The sequence below is a fragment of the Bos javanicus genome, chromosome 6 (genome assembly GCF_032452875.1).
Source record: "Bos javanicus breed banteng chromosome 6, ARS-OSU_banteng_1.0, whole genome shotgun sequence".
NCBI lineage: Eukaryota > Metazoa > Chordata > Mammalia > Artiodactyla > Bovidae > Bos > Bos javanicus.
Window position 1 is genome coordinate 77,004,718 of NC_083873.1, and position 13,254 is coordinate 77,017,971.

A 13,254-nucleotide genomic window follows, 5' to 3' on the forward strand; every position below is an offset into this window, starting at 1 on the left:
CGCCTTTTCCCGGACTGCTCGTGGCCTCAGCTCTCGCAGCTGCCGCCTGTGACTCGCCCCCTCCCCTTTCTTTCTTCTCTTTTTGCCTCCGTCCTCTTTCTCCGGGTGTGCGCGCGCGCGGGTTGCACGGCTGGCTTTGGCAGAAGCTCGCTCGTGTGTGCGTGTGTGTGAGTGTGCGTGTCTGGAGAGCGCCAGAACCTTGCTCCCTCGCGGGGAGTCGAAGAAGAGAACGAAGCGAAGAGGCGGCGGAGGCAGCGGCGGCAGCGCCGAGCCCGGGGCCGCGCGATGAAGCTCCCACATGTCCGCAGCTGCCCGGCCGGGCCGACGAGCTAATCAGCCACCCTCCGGGCTCGGGGCTCCGCGGCCCCCGGGACGCAGCCCTAGGCGGCCGGGCTCCCGCTCCGCCGGCAAGCCCCCGCTGTGCACCTGGGAAGGAGTTTGTGGGTCCCTCGCTCCCGCTCTCGGCGGAGGTTTCGGGCGCGTGGGGAGACCCTCGGCGGCGAGAGAACCCCGAGAGGAGAAGGAGGAGGGTTTGGCGGAGAAGGATCCACCCCTGGCCCTCGCGGCTCCCCCTACCTTTTCCATCGCTCCCGCTCTCCAGCGGAAAGGGGAGGACGAGGAAGAAGAAGAAAAAGAAAGGGGGTGGGGTGGGAGAACTGGATATAAAGATCGACTGGGGGGATGGTGGCAGATTTTTGGTCTCTTCAGCAGCGTGTTTCCTTAAGCTGTAGCAGCAGCAGGAGCAAAAGCAGCCCCAGCTATGACTGCCGCATGTTAATAGCTGCCGCTGGGGTCCCTCGGCTGCTGCTGGAGCCAGAGCCTGACTCCGAAGTTGTGCAACTGTGGACTGGGAGAGACATTTGAACCCTCCACTCTCTTTGCTCCGTTTTTACTCCCTTGGTGTGTGTGAAGCGAGGAAACGTAAAGGAAGACAAGCATTTGGCTCCCCCCGCCACCCCACCACCCCATCGCTTTTCTTCATGGCTGTGTAGCAGAAGAAAAGGGGGAAGGAGACTTTTCGTTGTTTCCTTGGCCGGGGTCTCCACCCTCCCGCTGCCTTCTCTGCGCTCTGGTTATAATTCCTGGACGCGTGTGCTGGGGGTGTCTACGCTGGGGCTGCTCGGTATTTTGCCCCGGGCTCCATGGTTCGATTGTGGAAACTGCACCAGGCTGCAGGTTGTTGAGCAACTGATGGGACGAGCTCAGGGACCGGCGGTTACGAAAGGTAATTTATTCTTCTCACTCTTCCTAATAGTGGTGGCCCCGGCCCGGCGCAGGCGTCTGCGTCCGCGGGGCAGGCGACCGAGGGGGCGCAGGATTCACGCACACTCAGCCTCCCACTTGCACACTAGCCCGCACACACACTCATCCAGTCGTGATGTGGGGCGGGAAGGGAATCTCAAGGCTGGTGGACGCTGGGGGTTGGCACGGGTTCGAGGTTTTTCCAGCTACTGGGCGGTTTGGCGGCTGAGAGAAATGAAGGGGAGAGTGGCCGGTGAGCATTCGCAGTCCAGCACTCTGGGGGATAGGAACGGTTTCCACCCTGGGAATTTTCCCTCCTGTCTCACCCCAGTGTCATTCCCCTGGTGGGAGCCCAAAGCAAACCAGGGGGCGCCTTCTCGCTGCCGGCCCGGAACCTGTGCCGCTTGAGGCCGGAGAGGGCTGGAGGACCCACAGGGACCTGGTGAGGAGCTCGGCTCAGGGGTGATGGGGACTGAGGGGACCCTCTCAAGACACCTGCCTGAAGCATCCATGGGGGTCGCGTTTGCCCAGTTCGTGTCCCGGAGTCGCGGAGCCTCACCACCTCCCCATACCCCGCCCGCTGTGTCCCCTTCACGGGCAGTTTGGTTTAGACCTGCTTGCTCTGGCTTTGTTAGGCGGTTTTGGCTGGAGAAAGCGGCTACTTTCGTGGGTGGCCGGGGGCGGCGTGGTGTTGGGAGTGGGCACTGGGCGGGGGGTGGGGGCGGCGGTGTTGCAATAATCAGTCTGGCCGGGGCGCCGGAGCAGGGTGGTCAGAGCATTGGTGGCCGCGGTCGGCTAGGTTACAGGTAGGAACGCAGGCGCCCTGTATTTTTTCACCAGTGAAGGGAAAGCTCCGGGCTGCGGCGGAGCTTCAGTGTCACCGCACCCCGGGCGATGGTCCCGCGTCGGAGCTCAGAGGCTAAGCGTGCCAGGCCCCCTGGCACTATAGGTGGGTGGGTTTGTATGTGTGTGTGTGTATAGGAGGGAACCTCCGCTACCGGGGTTAATCGGCAGCGGGATCGGCGTGTTCAGGTCTACGTGTGCGCGCGTTAGTGCGCTCCGGGGATGGCCCGGAGATATTTGCCGGGATGACAGAGCTGATGCTACTTGAGCTGAGCTTGCTTATCGAAATCGCCTGGGATCCGCTTAACCGGAAAATCTGGTTTGAGGAGGCCGAGGGGGAGGTAGGGGTTCTGAGGAAGCCCCACTGTGTCCCCTGTCCCCTAGTGAGCACCTCTAAGAGATGCGTGCTGCGCGTGAGAATCTCTGGTGCAGCGCGCGATGCACCCCAAATTGGCCCTGGTGAGGACCAAGCGATAGAGTAGTCCTCTTTCGGTCAGGTTGAAATAACCAAATCAAGCCCGTATAACCCTTGATCCTCAGAATTCTCTGGCCACTCTCAGATAGAAATGTGCGCTGCATAATTTATGGCCAGAGATATCACAGCAATTGGGCGAACTCGAGGCGTGTGAGCCACCTCTGGGTGTCTCCTTCCTGTGCCTGTGTGTGATCCTGCCTGCGGTAGTTAGAGCACATTGTAAACAACGGTGTAAGCAGCCCTGCCAGTCTCCTTCGGAGCCCGACCTGGTGATGTCTGTTGTGTTTACTTTCTTGGGTGGATTACTCATTAGGAAGTATAAGCCTTCTTGGACCTCCGATTTTACATCCTTTCAGCCAGCTGCTGGGGAAATGAGGAGATGCACAGACTCTGGCAGGAAGGAAAAATTGCCTTCTGTGTTTTGCTCTGAAGTAAATAGGCAGTCTGCTAATTTAGTGTCATATGGGCTATCAACACTAGTTAAAAGATGTCACTGTGGAATCTACAGAGAAATAGTTCTTCTGTAATTTTTCATTTGGAGAATGTACTTTGTTTCCCTGAGATTAAACAGAATTTAGCTAGATTTCCCTGGTATATTTTTCAATCTGTAATGGTACTAAGTGACCTAGAGTTCCAGCATTCAATTTGTCTATATATGGATTATAGATAGAATTGTCAGTTCTTTTATAGAATCACCAAAAGAGATTCCCAGATATTTGTCTAGGAGTTAGAATATTTGTAGTGAAATATCTCACCTTTGTTTCACCCAATCTTTTGTTGTTGTTATTGTTGTTGCCAAGGGTTAAAAATGTACAAAGACAGTTTTAAAAAGTTGGAAAGCTAATTACTTTTCAGTTTCAATAATCAGAGACATGAAATTCTTTGTTGTAGATTAGCCCTGACTGCTTTCATGTTTGTTGTCCATGGTTTTGTTGAAAGAAAGTATAGCACTGTAAATGTAAAAGGGTACTTTGATTCTGGGTACCATCATTTTCACATTTCTTTCAATTTTAAGATACTGGCGTCTTGGAATAGCTTAGATTACCCCTCAGTTCCCTCACCAAAAAAGGAATACTGAATCACTGATGCCTGATTTTGATTGTTATATTTGTATGGGATAGGGCTAGTGGAAAACTTAGGAAATTGTGATTTCATCCATGCGATTCTAGCTTCTTACATTTCTTTCCTTTCTAGAGGGTATGTGTTAAAGCCTTTGCCCTTGCAAGTATTTCTGAAGATTAAAGAGTACTTGTCCTCTTATTTTAGATCTAATCACAGTGATTCCAGGTCCTGTGTTAGAAGATTTGATCAGATCTGTTCTTTGTTTCCTAGCAGCATGTGTTTCCTAGCAGTCATACATTCCACAGGTCCTGATGTCATTAGAACTGTGTCTGTCAGGGTATTGTGCTGTCTTTAGCTGAAGGTGAATGTGTCACAAGTGCCTGAATGCCATTCCCTAGCACTTCTTCATAACTAAGTGTTCAGTAACCTGCTCTGTTGGTGTGCATGGTTGATGAGACTGTTTCCGTAAACTCAGGGTAGGAGGAATGATTACTATGAAGGTTTATGTGAACTATTTAAAAATTTTAGATAGATACATTAGGTTGCTCCAGGCATCCATGGCCTAAAGAGTGATAAGCCAGCATGTGATTTGCTTAATGGATAAATGCTTTTGATGTCTCATTTTAAGTTGCTTGGTGTGATTATCCTTCAGATTGAGAGCCCTCCATGAAAATATGAATGGAAGGTCTTTTAGAAATGAGTTTATTAATGATGATCTTCTTGCATTTTGGAGATTTTAAACATTCCTTTAAAACATTCCTTTGCACAGGGAATAATAGTGAGTATGAGACTTACTGGCTCCAGCTACTGTGCCTGGCATTGTTTCTAGTAATTAGGAAAGACAAATTTTTTATGGACTTGTTTTCCTTTTGATTTCTTGCTGAGCTCTAGTGAAGTTAATCCTAAATAGCAGATTTAAAAAAAAAGTTATCAAATCGAAAGAATTGAAGTCAGTCAAATAATATTATGCTAAACTGAAATGTTTTTTCAGATTTCCTTTGGACAACTTTAACTGCTGGATGAAACTCTGTTTGAAAAGAGCTGCCAAGTAGGAGTGATAGTTACTGTTAGAAGTGGGGCATTTTTTTGCCCAGAAATCAGCAAGGAAAACTGCTTGTGTACTTAAAAACAAAATAATTTTGAGAAATGCTGTGTAGCTTTAATTTAGCATGGTGTGAATGGCTATAGCATTTGGAATTAGAGGGAGAATATCTTTCCTTAAGTTTTGCAAATGACTATTTTCCCTTTGATTTCTTAGATTTGCATAGCATTCAAAATATACTCTTGTTCACATAGGGAGGAACCCTAAAGACAGAGGCTGTATTGTAATTTAGCATTTGTTTGCCTTCAAGGACATGTTTGCGCTTTGATCACTATTGCATTTATGTCTTTTTCTTTTATGCAAATGAATTTCCTACTAGAATATCCTATTTTATAATAAAATATAAACAAAAACTTTAAAATATGAGTAAGGGCTTCCTGACATGCTTCCTTTCTTATCTTTGAGTGTGTGTTATTAGGGATTTGCTGATCAGTGGGAGAAAAACTCAAATTTTTCATTGATTATGATTTTGATATTGATGTTTATTAGCCAGTGTGAAAGAGTAGTACAGGTGTGCCTGTGAATAGCATTTATGAGCCCAAAGATGTGCACACTGTCCCCCAAATTCTTTTATGTCAGTACCCTGGTCTGAGTCTACGTGGCCCACTGAAATTAACTTTTCTACTGCATAAAGTAACCAGGTGTCATTTTTTTCTTAGAATTGTTAAGTGTGCCCATGAGCTCACAAATACAGATATATATAAAAGACTTAGCTGTTCTACTCTGAGTTCATTGAAATTCTCCATCTGTTTTTAGAGAGTGGGTGAAAGGAAGAGTCCTTTCTGTATTTGATAATAACAGATTCTATGTGTGTTAGTCACTCAGTCATGTCTGACTCTTTGCAACCCCACAGACTGTACCCTGTCAGGCTCCGCTGTCCATGGGATTCTCCAGGCAAGAATACTGGAGTGGCTTGCCATACCCTTTTCCAGAGGATCTTCCCGACCCAGGGATTGTCTCCTGCATTTCAGGCAGATTCTTTAACCTTTGAGCTACAGGGAAATCCTAACAGATTCTATAGATCTTAATAATTTATGTCTTACTAATGTCTTGTTGACATTTAAAACAAGAATTTAGTTAAATATTAACGAATTTCTTCAGGAGTGATTACATATACACATTAGAAGTTGTTAGCATTTGGTCCATATTCAAGAACTTAAATGGAATACTGTTGGTGGTAATCATAGTTATTGTGAACATTATCTCTGGGATGGAGATTTGATTCATCCAACTGAATATTTCTTTCTGGTAAACTTCTGTGTCAGTTATTTTGTAGAGCAGACAAACTTCTCTTTTCAAACTTTATTCTGGAGAAATCTGTGGGTTTGTGGGACCCTTTCAGGGGTACTCTAAGAAGAAAACATTTTCACAAAAATGCTAAGATTTTTTTTTTAAACCTTTAAATCTCATACTTTAACAAGTTTATGGTAGAGTTTTCCAGAAGGTATACAATATGTGATGGCATCATTACTTTGATGGCATATGGCATGCTGGTGTATTCTTGTGTTTTAAAATTTTATGAGCTTAACTATTATTATTTAAATATTGATGGTTGTAACCAATATAATCAACAGTTGCTTTAGGTCACCAATTTTAAGTGTGTAAAAGGGTCCTGGAACCGGAGAATTTGAGAACCAGTGAAGTTGACTTTTCGAGATCTGCCTCCTTGTATTCCAAAGTTCACCTCACTGGACCATATAAAGAGTCATCTAGGATGAGAAAACAAATTGTTCAAGTTTTAAAAACACACAAGCCAGACGGGTATTTTATTAATTATTTGACATTTTCACTTTTCCCTTCCCAGTGTAGAGAGCTTCTTTCTAGTTTCTTTGGTCCCCAGTTAGTGGAATGGAAACATTAAGGCTACGGGTCTCCAGGGAAAATTTAAAATCTAGGCCCCAATTCTTGATATTCTGCTGTCTGGACAGGCAGAACAGCTTGGTGGTGATGAGAAGGAACTCTGTGATGTGTTTGCCGAGGTTTGATAAATTATTTGATTTTTGCCAAGATATTGGATCTCTCTCTCTATGCCTTAATTTCCTGGTATGTTTTTGTGGGTATAACAATTGTTCCTAATTCATAGGTTTTTCCCATTCTTAAAATTTAATGGGAAAATATATGCAAAGTGTTTGAAGCAGTTATAGGCACAATTGTAACTACTTGCTACTGTCATTATTATTATTTTTTAGGTCTCATGAGGGGCCCAGGAAACTTTAATCAATTCCCCATGTGACTATGTGATTGAAATTTACAATTATGTGTTATCTCATTGCTTTATAGCATACCTTAAAATGCGATTAAATTTGAAAATTTCATATAAAAGATAATCTTGGCTGTATTTTACACTTGCACTTGAAAACTTAAGAGTTACTGGATTTTTTTTTTTTTTTTCTGTATAGTAAGAATGAATCAAACACCTTTTTAGTCTGGGCCAAGTTTGAAGTTTGGTAGAGGATGAATGCCCAATTAAATTGAGATTTCAAAGACCCTAATTGAATATTTATGTATCTTGGGAATTATTAGGGAGGAAATCACTTTTCTGAAGTGATATCAAGACGATTCACTACACTCTTAGTCTGTTAATCACTATCTAAACAGGCCATTTTCAGTGAAAAACATCCTTGGGGTAATTATACACTGTAGTTCTGTTTGTGAGTGGTCATATGCTTGACGAGTAACAGAAACCCCACACAGAGATTACTTTTAATAGATGCTAAAGTTTAAAGATGACCTGTAATACTTCCGAATGGCACTTTGACATCTATTGGAAAACTTTCTCTCTCTCTCTCTTTAGTCACTAAGTTGTGTCCGACTCTTGAGACCCCATGGACTGTAGCCTGCCAGGCTCCTCTGTCCATGGGATTCTCCAGGCAAGAATGCTGGAGTGGGTTCCCATTTCCTTCTCCAGGGGATCTTCTTGACCCAGGAATTGAACTTAGTCTCCTGCATTGCAGGCAGATACTTTACCAACTGAGCTATGAGGGAAGCCCTAACCTTATAGAGATATTTATAAATTCCATACATATATTTGAACATATTTCATGGCTAGTTTTGGAGAAGGAAATGGCAACACAGTCTAGTACTCTTGCCTGGAAAATCCCATGGACAGAAAAGCCTGGTAAGCTATAGTCCAAGGGATTGCTAAGAGTCAGACACGACTGAGGGACTTCACTTTCACTTTTCACTTTCATGCATTGGAGAAGGAAATGGCAACCCATTCCAGTATTCTTGCCTGGAGAATCCCAGGGACAGAGGAGTCTGGTGTGCTGCCTTCTCTGGGGTTGCACAGAGTCGGACATGACTGAAGCAACTTAGCAGCAGCAGCAGCATGGTTAGTTTAATTTCTGACTTAGGGTGACCACTATGAAATGAGTGCTGTAGCACTGATCTCCAGCTCTTTGGCAAAACCTGACTTTTTCTGCAGAAACTATACTATACTCCTTAGATGGGCATACCTGGACAGTGTTCCTGATTATGAACTGCTTAGAAATGGTCTTTGGAAAGAGAGACACTTGAATACAGTCTCAGATCTGCAACTTTATAGCTATATCATCTCTCTTTGTGAAGTAAAGGTAATAAAATCTGCATTGCTGGTTTGGGGTGAGAAATAGGAAATGAGCAGAAAAGGACCTGATAGAGTGAGCATTTAATAAATGGTACCTATTATTATTAGAGTGATATTAGAAATGTCCTCTGCTACTGATATTAAGAAAACTTAGCTAAATCAAATATCATTTTTTTTATGGAAGAGTTCTCGATGAGCTATGAAAATCAATAGCATTTTCTTAAGAAATTGAGAAAGGTTTCACATGTATTTTTGTCTTTTCCGTTATCTTTCCCTCTCTCTTGTTTTAATCTTTTAGTAAGTACCTATTTCTGAGCTCTTCCTTGTAATGTTAAAATGTTGTATGTACTTTGCTACTAATTCTGCCCCCCTCCATCATAATCCTGACAGGAAAATATTTTTGACAGCCACAAAGTGCTGTGTCTGAAGATTGACTTTAAATCAGGTATAAAATGAAAGTAGCAATTTAACTTAAGACATTTTAAATTAAACTCCTGATCATCTTTTCACATGGCGTCAGCAGCTCTTTAAGCTTTAACTGCATCAGAATATTCTACATGTTGTAACCAAATCATCATAAACTTCCAAGATTTAAGGATTTCTCACATTTTTGAAGGATTTATAATCTTAAAGTTTAGTCCTCATAAGATTGCTATAAATGCAGATGAACCCTTAAAATTCAGATCCCCAAATTGTTTTAAAGACTAGAAGTATAGAAGGGGTCATAAATAAGTCCATGTTTTAGAATGAACATGTGTATTTCAGTGACAGTTGCCATTAAGAGAAGCTATTAAAATGTGTGACTCATATCTAATCATTCAAAATGTATGTTAAAATGGAAAGAGTACAACATGGTTGGTGGTAAAAATGAATGAAATAATAAACTGCACGTTGAACGGCTGACTTGCTAAATTGTACCAGACTTAAGTGTCTTAAAGTATGACTCAAGAAAACGAAAGCCAAGTAGAAACGACTCCCCCTTTTGTTTGATCAGCTTGTGTTGGTGTTTATGCATCCCGCAGAGGCAAAGTGTGTTACTATTCAAGACAGCCCCAGTGGCTCCACAGTAGCCTGAGCCTGTGAGAATAGGGGAGAGACTTAAGCCCAGTTTTTGATGTTCTGCATGGGTGGGTAACCTGAATACTAAAGTGCATTCCATTGACAGCTGACCCTCTAAGAGGGTTTTCAACAGTCTCTTGTTTTGTTTTGGTCCCCCCTCCCCATTTTCCTTTCCTCAGAGTTCTTCCAAATACTTTTGGATAAGAGGAAATGGTCCTGACGGATGATTCTTTTTTTTGTATGAGATTTTATTTCTGGCCAGAACGGAAGGGCTCAACTGGTTAACATTTCTGTCTCTTGTTTTTTTTTTTTTCATATTTTCAGTGTTGATTTGTCAGTGGCTGATGGTTGTTGTTTGAACCTTAACTCAGAATACTGATCATGACTTCAAGGAGTAGACAAAGAGTCTATTGAGAAATAGGTTTGTATTAGCATGAGGCATGTGTATATCTATAGACTTTTTTCTGCTGGCTTTAGTTGTTCAGTTGAATTTGTTGAGTTTTAATCATAATATTAACAGTAGTTGACTTTGGAAGAAGAACTTAGGAAATCCATTTTCTTTTAAAATAACATACCATCATCATTTGAATTTTAGGCATATTCAGTTAAATTTCACTTTAGTTTTCAATAAATTTTATGTGTGACAGTTAAATATTATTTTGCAGTCATTCCAAATGAAGCATAGTTTATAACGTCTCAGTTGATGCTATATGATATATCATATGATAATATCTTCATTATTATGATTACATATGATAACCATCATATGATATATCATATGATAACATCACCATATGATAACATCTCAGTTGTCAAATGGACTTAAATTTAGCTTAAATGATTTAGCAGAATGGGTGTGCTCATTCTTTTTCTTTTAATTGCAGACACCTCCCACTAGCTTTAGGCCATAAATGATTAGGGGGAGGTTTTTGTGTTTCTCACCTGAAAAATCTTGGGGAAGGATGGAGGTTTACCTAGGCATCATAAAAAATTAGCACCTTGACTACCACTAGGATTCTGTTCCAGTTTCATGATCCTGAGCAGACTGTCTCTTCCTTCTCTCTGGCTTCACTCTGGATTCTTAACCTTTCACCACAGTCTTAATTAGGTATTCAGCTTTAGATCAATCTATTATCACCAGCTTATGGAGTCAGTAAGAACACTGCAGTCCCTCTGTCGATGGACTAATATCTAGAAGAAAGAAAGGCTCAATTAAGAGAGGGATATTGTCGACAGAAAAAGGTAGAGGGACTGATGAAACCTGAATGTCCACTGCAGTGATCCTTTGTTAACTCATATCAGGCATTAGGAGAATTGGTTAGAAAAGCCATTTAAAAGGGATGTATTCTTTTCTTTTCAGTAGCCAAAGTGATCATTGGAAAACGGTCTCCTTTTACTTGACTCAGAAAACACAACAAAAGCATGCTGATCAAAGGAATTCAAATTTTCAGATTCAAGAACATCTGTGAAACTGTCTAATTTGTCCAGGTTGTCCATGTCTGAAAAGCCATTAAATATCTGCAGATATTATTTACATAAACAGTGTATGCCATTCCATCATTTGATGGCAGAGTTGCCTTCCCACAATGCCGAACAGGGGACACTGGAGACAGATTCCTTGGTACACAGAGTGCTAACTTTTTGCTACTCTTCCCCACAGTGCTGATCTTACTGGTTAGATCGTTTAGGCATTGAGTCCTAAAATCCAGGTGAAAAATCCCCTAACGTGCCACTGGGCATGGAACTCATGGTTAGGTTAATTTATGTATAAGCTCCATTAGCCATATTTAGATGGTCCTTAATGAAAAGGAATAAATTGTTCCTAAACCAGAAATGGAAGTTTCACAGAATAAAAAGTTATCCCAGAAGAAATCAAAGAAACAAAAATTTATGTCATGGGATTAAATACAGCATAAAATAAATGCAAGTAGAAGTAAAAGGAGAAAAAAGTGGATTTACAGATATAAATCCATCCATCTGTTTGAAACATCTAATTATTTTACACTTGCTAGTGTACTCATTATGTATTGCTACTGATGGGAATATATTTTTATTCAAATTAACCTTATGTTTAGAGGCAGATGTAGGATATTTCAAATAATTGAGTATAGATAGCTTTATTAGCTAAGCATCCAATGAAAATGTATCTTCAACATATCCATTAATAATGTTATTGAAATGATAGACATCTAATTTGGATCCATCATCACAAAAACTAGAGCCTAGGTAGTGTTTAATCCTGACACTTGACCAGCTGAAGTTAAATGGTGCTTTAGAGCTATTATTTGTGTAAGATGGGAAACCTTAAATTTACTGTGTTTTATGTATTCAAACAGAAAGTTATTGTTGACTTTTCTTTTAATATGACCAACTTGATATAAATAGTAACATAGGAAAATTTGGGAGAGTTTTTAAAGGTTGATAGAAGCCTTAGTTAGAAGAACTCCTGTGTACTTTCCTTATTGTTGTGTATCTATGAAGAAGAAAGAGTCCTAAAAATTAGTAGGCTGTCAGCATTTTATTTTTGTGATCTGACGCTATTAAGCAAACTTTGGGAGTATTTCTTTTTGTGGTGCATTTGATTAAAGGTGTGATCTTATCTTGGTGAAATAGCCTGCTGGGCTGCAGACAGTAGTATTCAGAAATGAAATTTGCTTAGAGCCTCTGAGCAGACGTTTATTCATTGAGACCCTTACTGAATAATGGATGATAGTGAAATTGCAGGAGTGTGTATGTGTGTTTTCTTGCCTGAATATAAGGGTTGAGACAGAGCAACAACAAAAACGTAATGGTGTATGAAAGGTAGAATAGGTTTATAAATGAGAAATTAACCTACATTATTGCAAATGAATGGACTCTCTGTGTGGAGGACTCAGAGTATCATATCAGGATGGTGTGCTAGTCCATTTGCTTTGTTTCAGTAATCTTGCTGAGTTCCTTCCTTTTCTGCTATTCCTCATAGCTTGGTAGATGTTATTCTGGGATTTGTGCAACAATCTCAGTGTATATCCTTTATGTATGCTCTTTTGATTCTACTTGGGTGCCAGTGATAGCTGAATTTTGATTTCTATTCATTCTTCCTAGTGCAACTTATTCTACATTCTTAGTGATCACACTTAAAAAAATTTTTTTTTCCTATGGCACATGCTCCTAATGAATACTTGTGAAATATAGTGATACATAAAGTCAAAACAGAAATCAACCAGTATATCATAATATAATACAACATTGCAGTGTTCACAGAGGTTATGTCACACATTTTTAGGCTGATTATCCATGTATTTATCTATGTATTATCTGCATTTTATGTGTGTTTGTGTCTTTGTTTTAGAAGAATTGAGGCTAAAATATATATAGTTTGTATAATTCTCTTCAGGTTCCCAATGGCATTAATTTTTTACAGCATCATTTTTAATGTTGTAAAATATTCATTTTGTAATGTGGATATACTCTGATTTATTTAAACATTTCCTGAGAAATTCCCTGGCAGTCCAGGGGTTAGGACACTGTACTTCCACTGCAGGGGGTATGGGTTCAATCCCTGGTCAGGGAACTGAGATCCCACATGCCACACGGTGTGGCTGAAAATAAATAAATAAATTAAAAAAAATAAAAAAATTTGGACATTTCCTTATTCATGTGAGTTGTATTTTGTGATGATAAATAATATGAAGCTTGGCCTATTCTCTGATCATTTTTGTGGTGGAGATTCCTTGAAGTACAGTTATTAAGACAGAGTAAATAATGACTGTTTGACTTTTACCACTTGGTTATAGTAATCCATATGCATCATTGTCTAACTGATTTTCATGGGAAATTTTGAAGAATTATCAACTGTCGATTGTGTAGAATTAGTAGTTATTAACTTTTCATTATTTATAAAGTTAGTAACAGTTGTAATAATTA

General features: G+C 41.1%; 1 protein-coding gene across 14 annotated transcripts in view; it reads left to right on the forward strand.

The window, feature by feature from the left end:
* The first annotated feature begins 670 nt into the window (after window positions 1-670).
* Window positions 671-13,254, forward strand: part of ADGRL3 (adhesion G protein-coupled receptor L3) — a 959,208-nt gene continuing 946,624 nt past the window's right edge. For all 14 annotated transcript variants that reach the window (XM_061420294.1, XM_061420290.1, XM_061420278.1 and 11 more), the window contains exon 1: window positions 671-1,225. The gene's annotated coding sequence lies outside the window, so the exon portion shown is untranslated. The remainder of the gene's footprint in view (window positions 1,226-13,254) is intronic.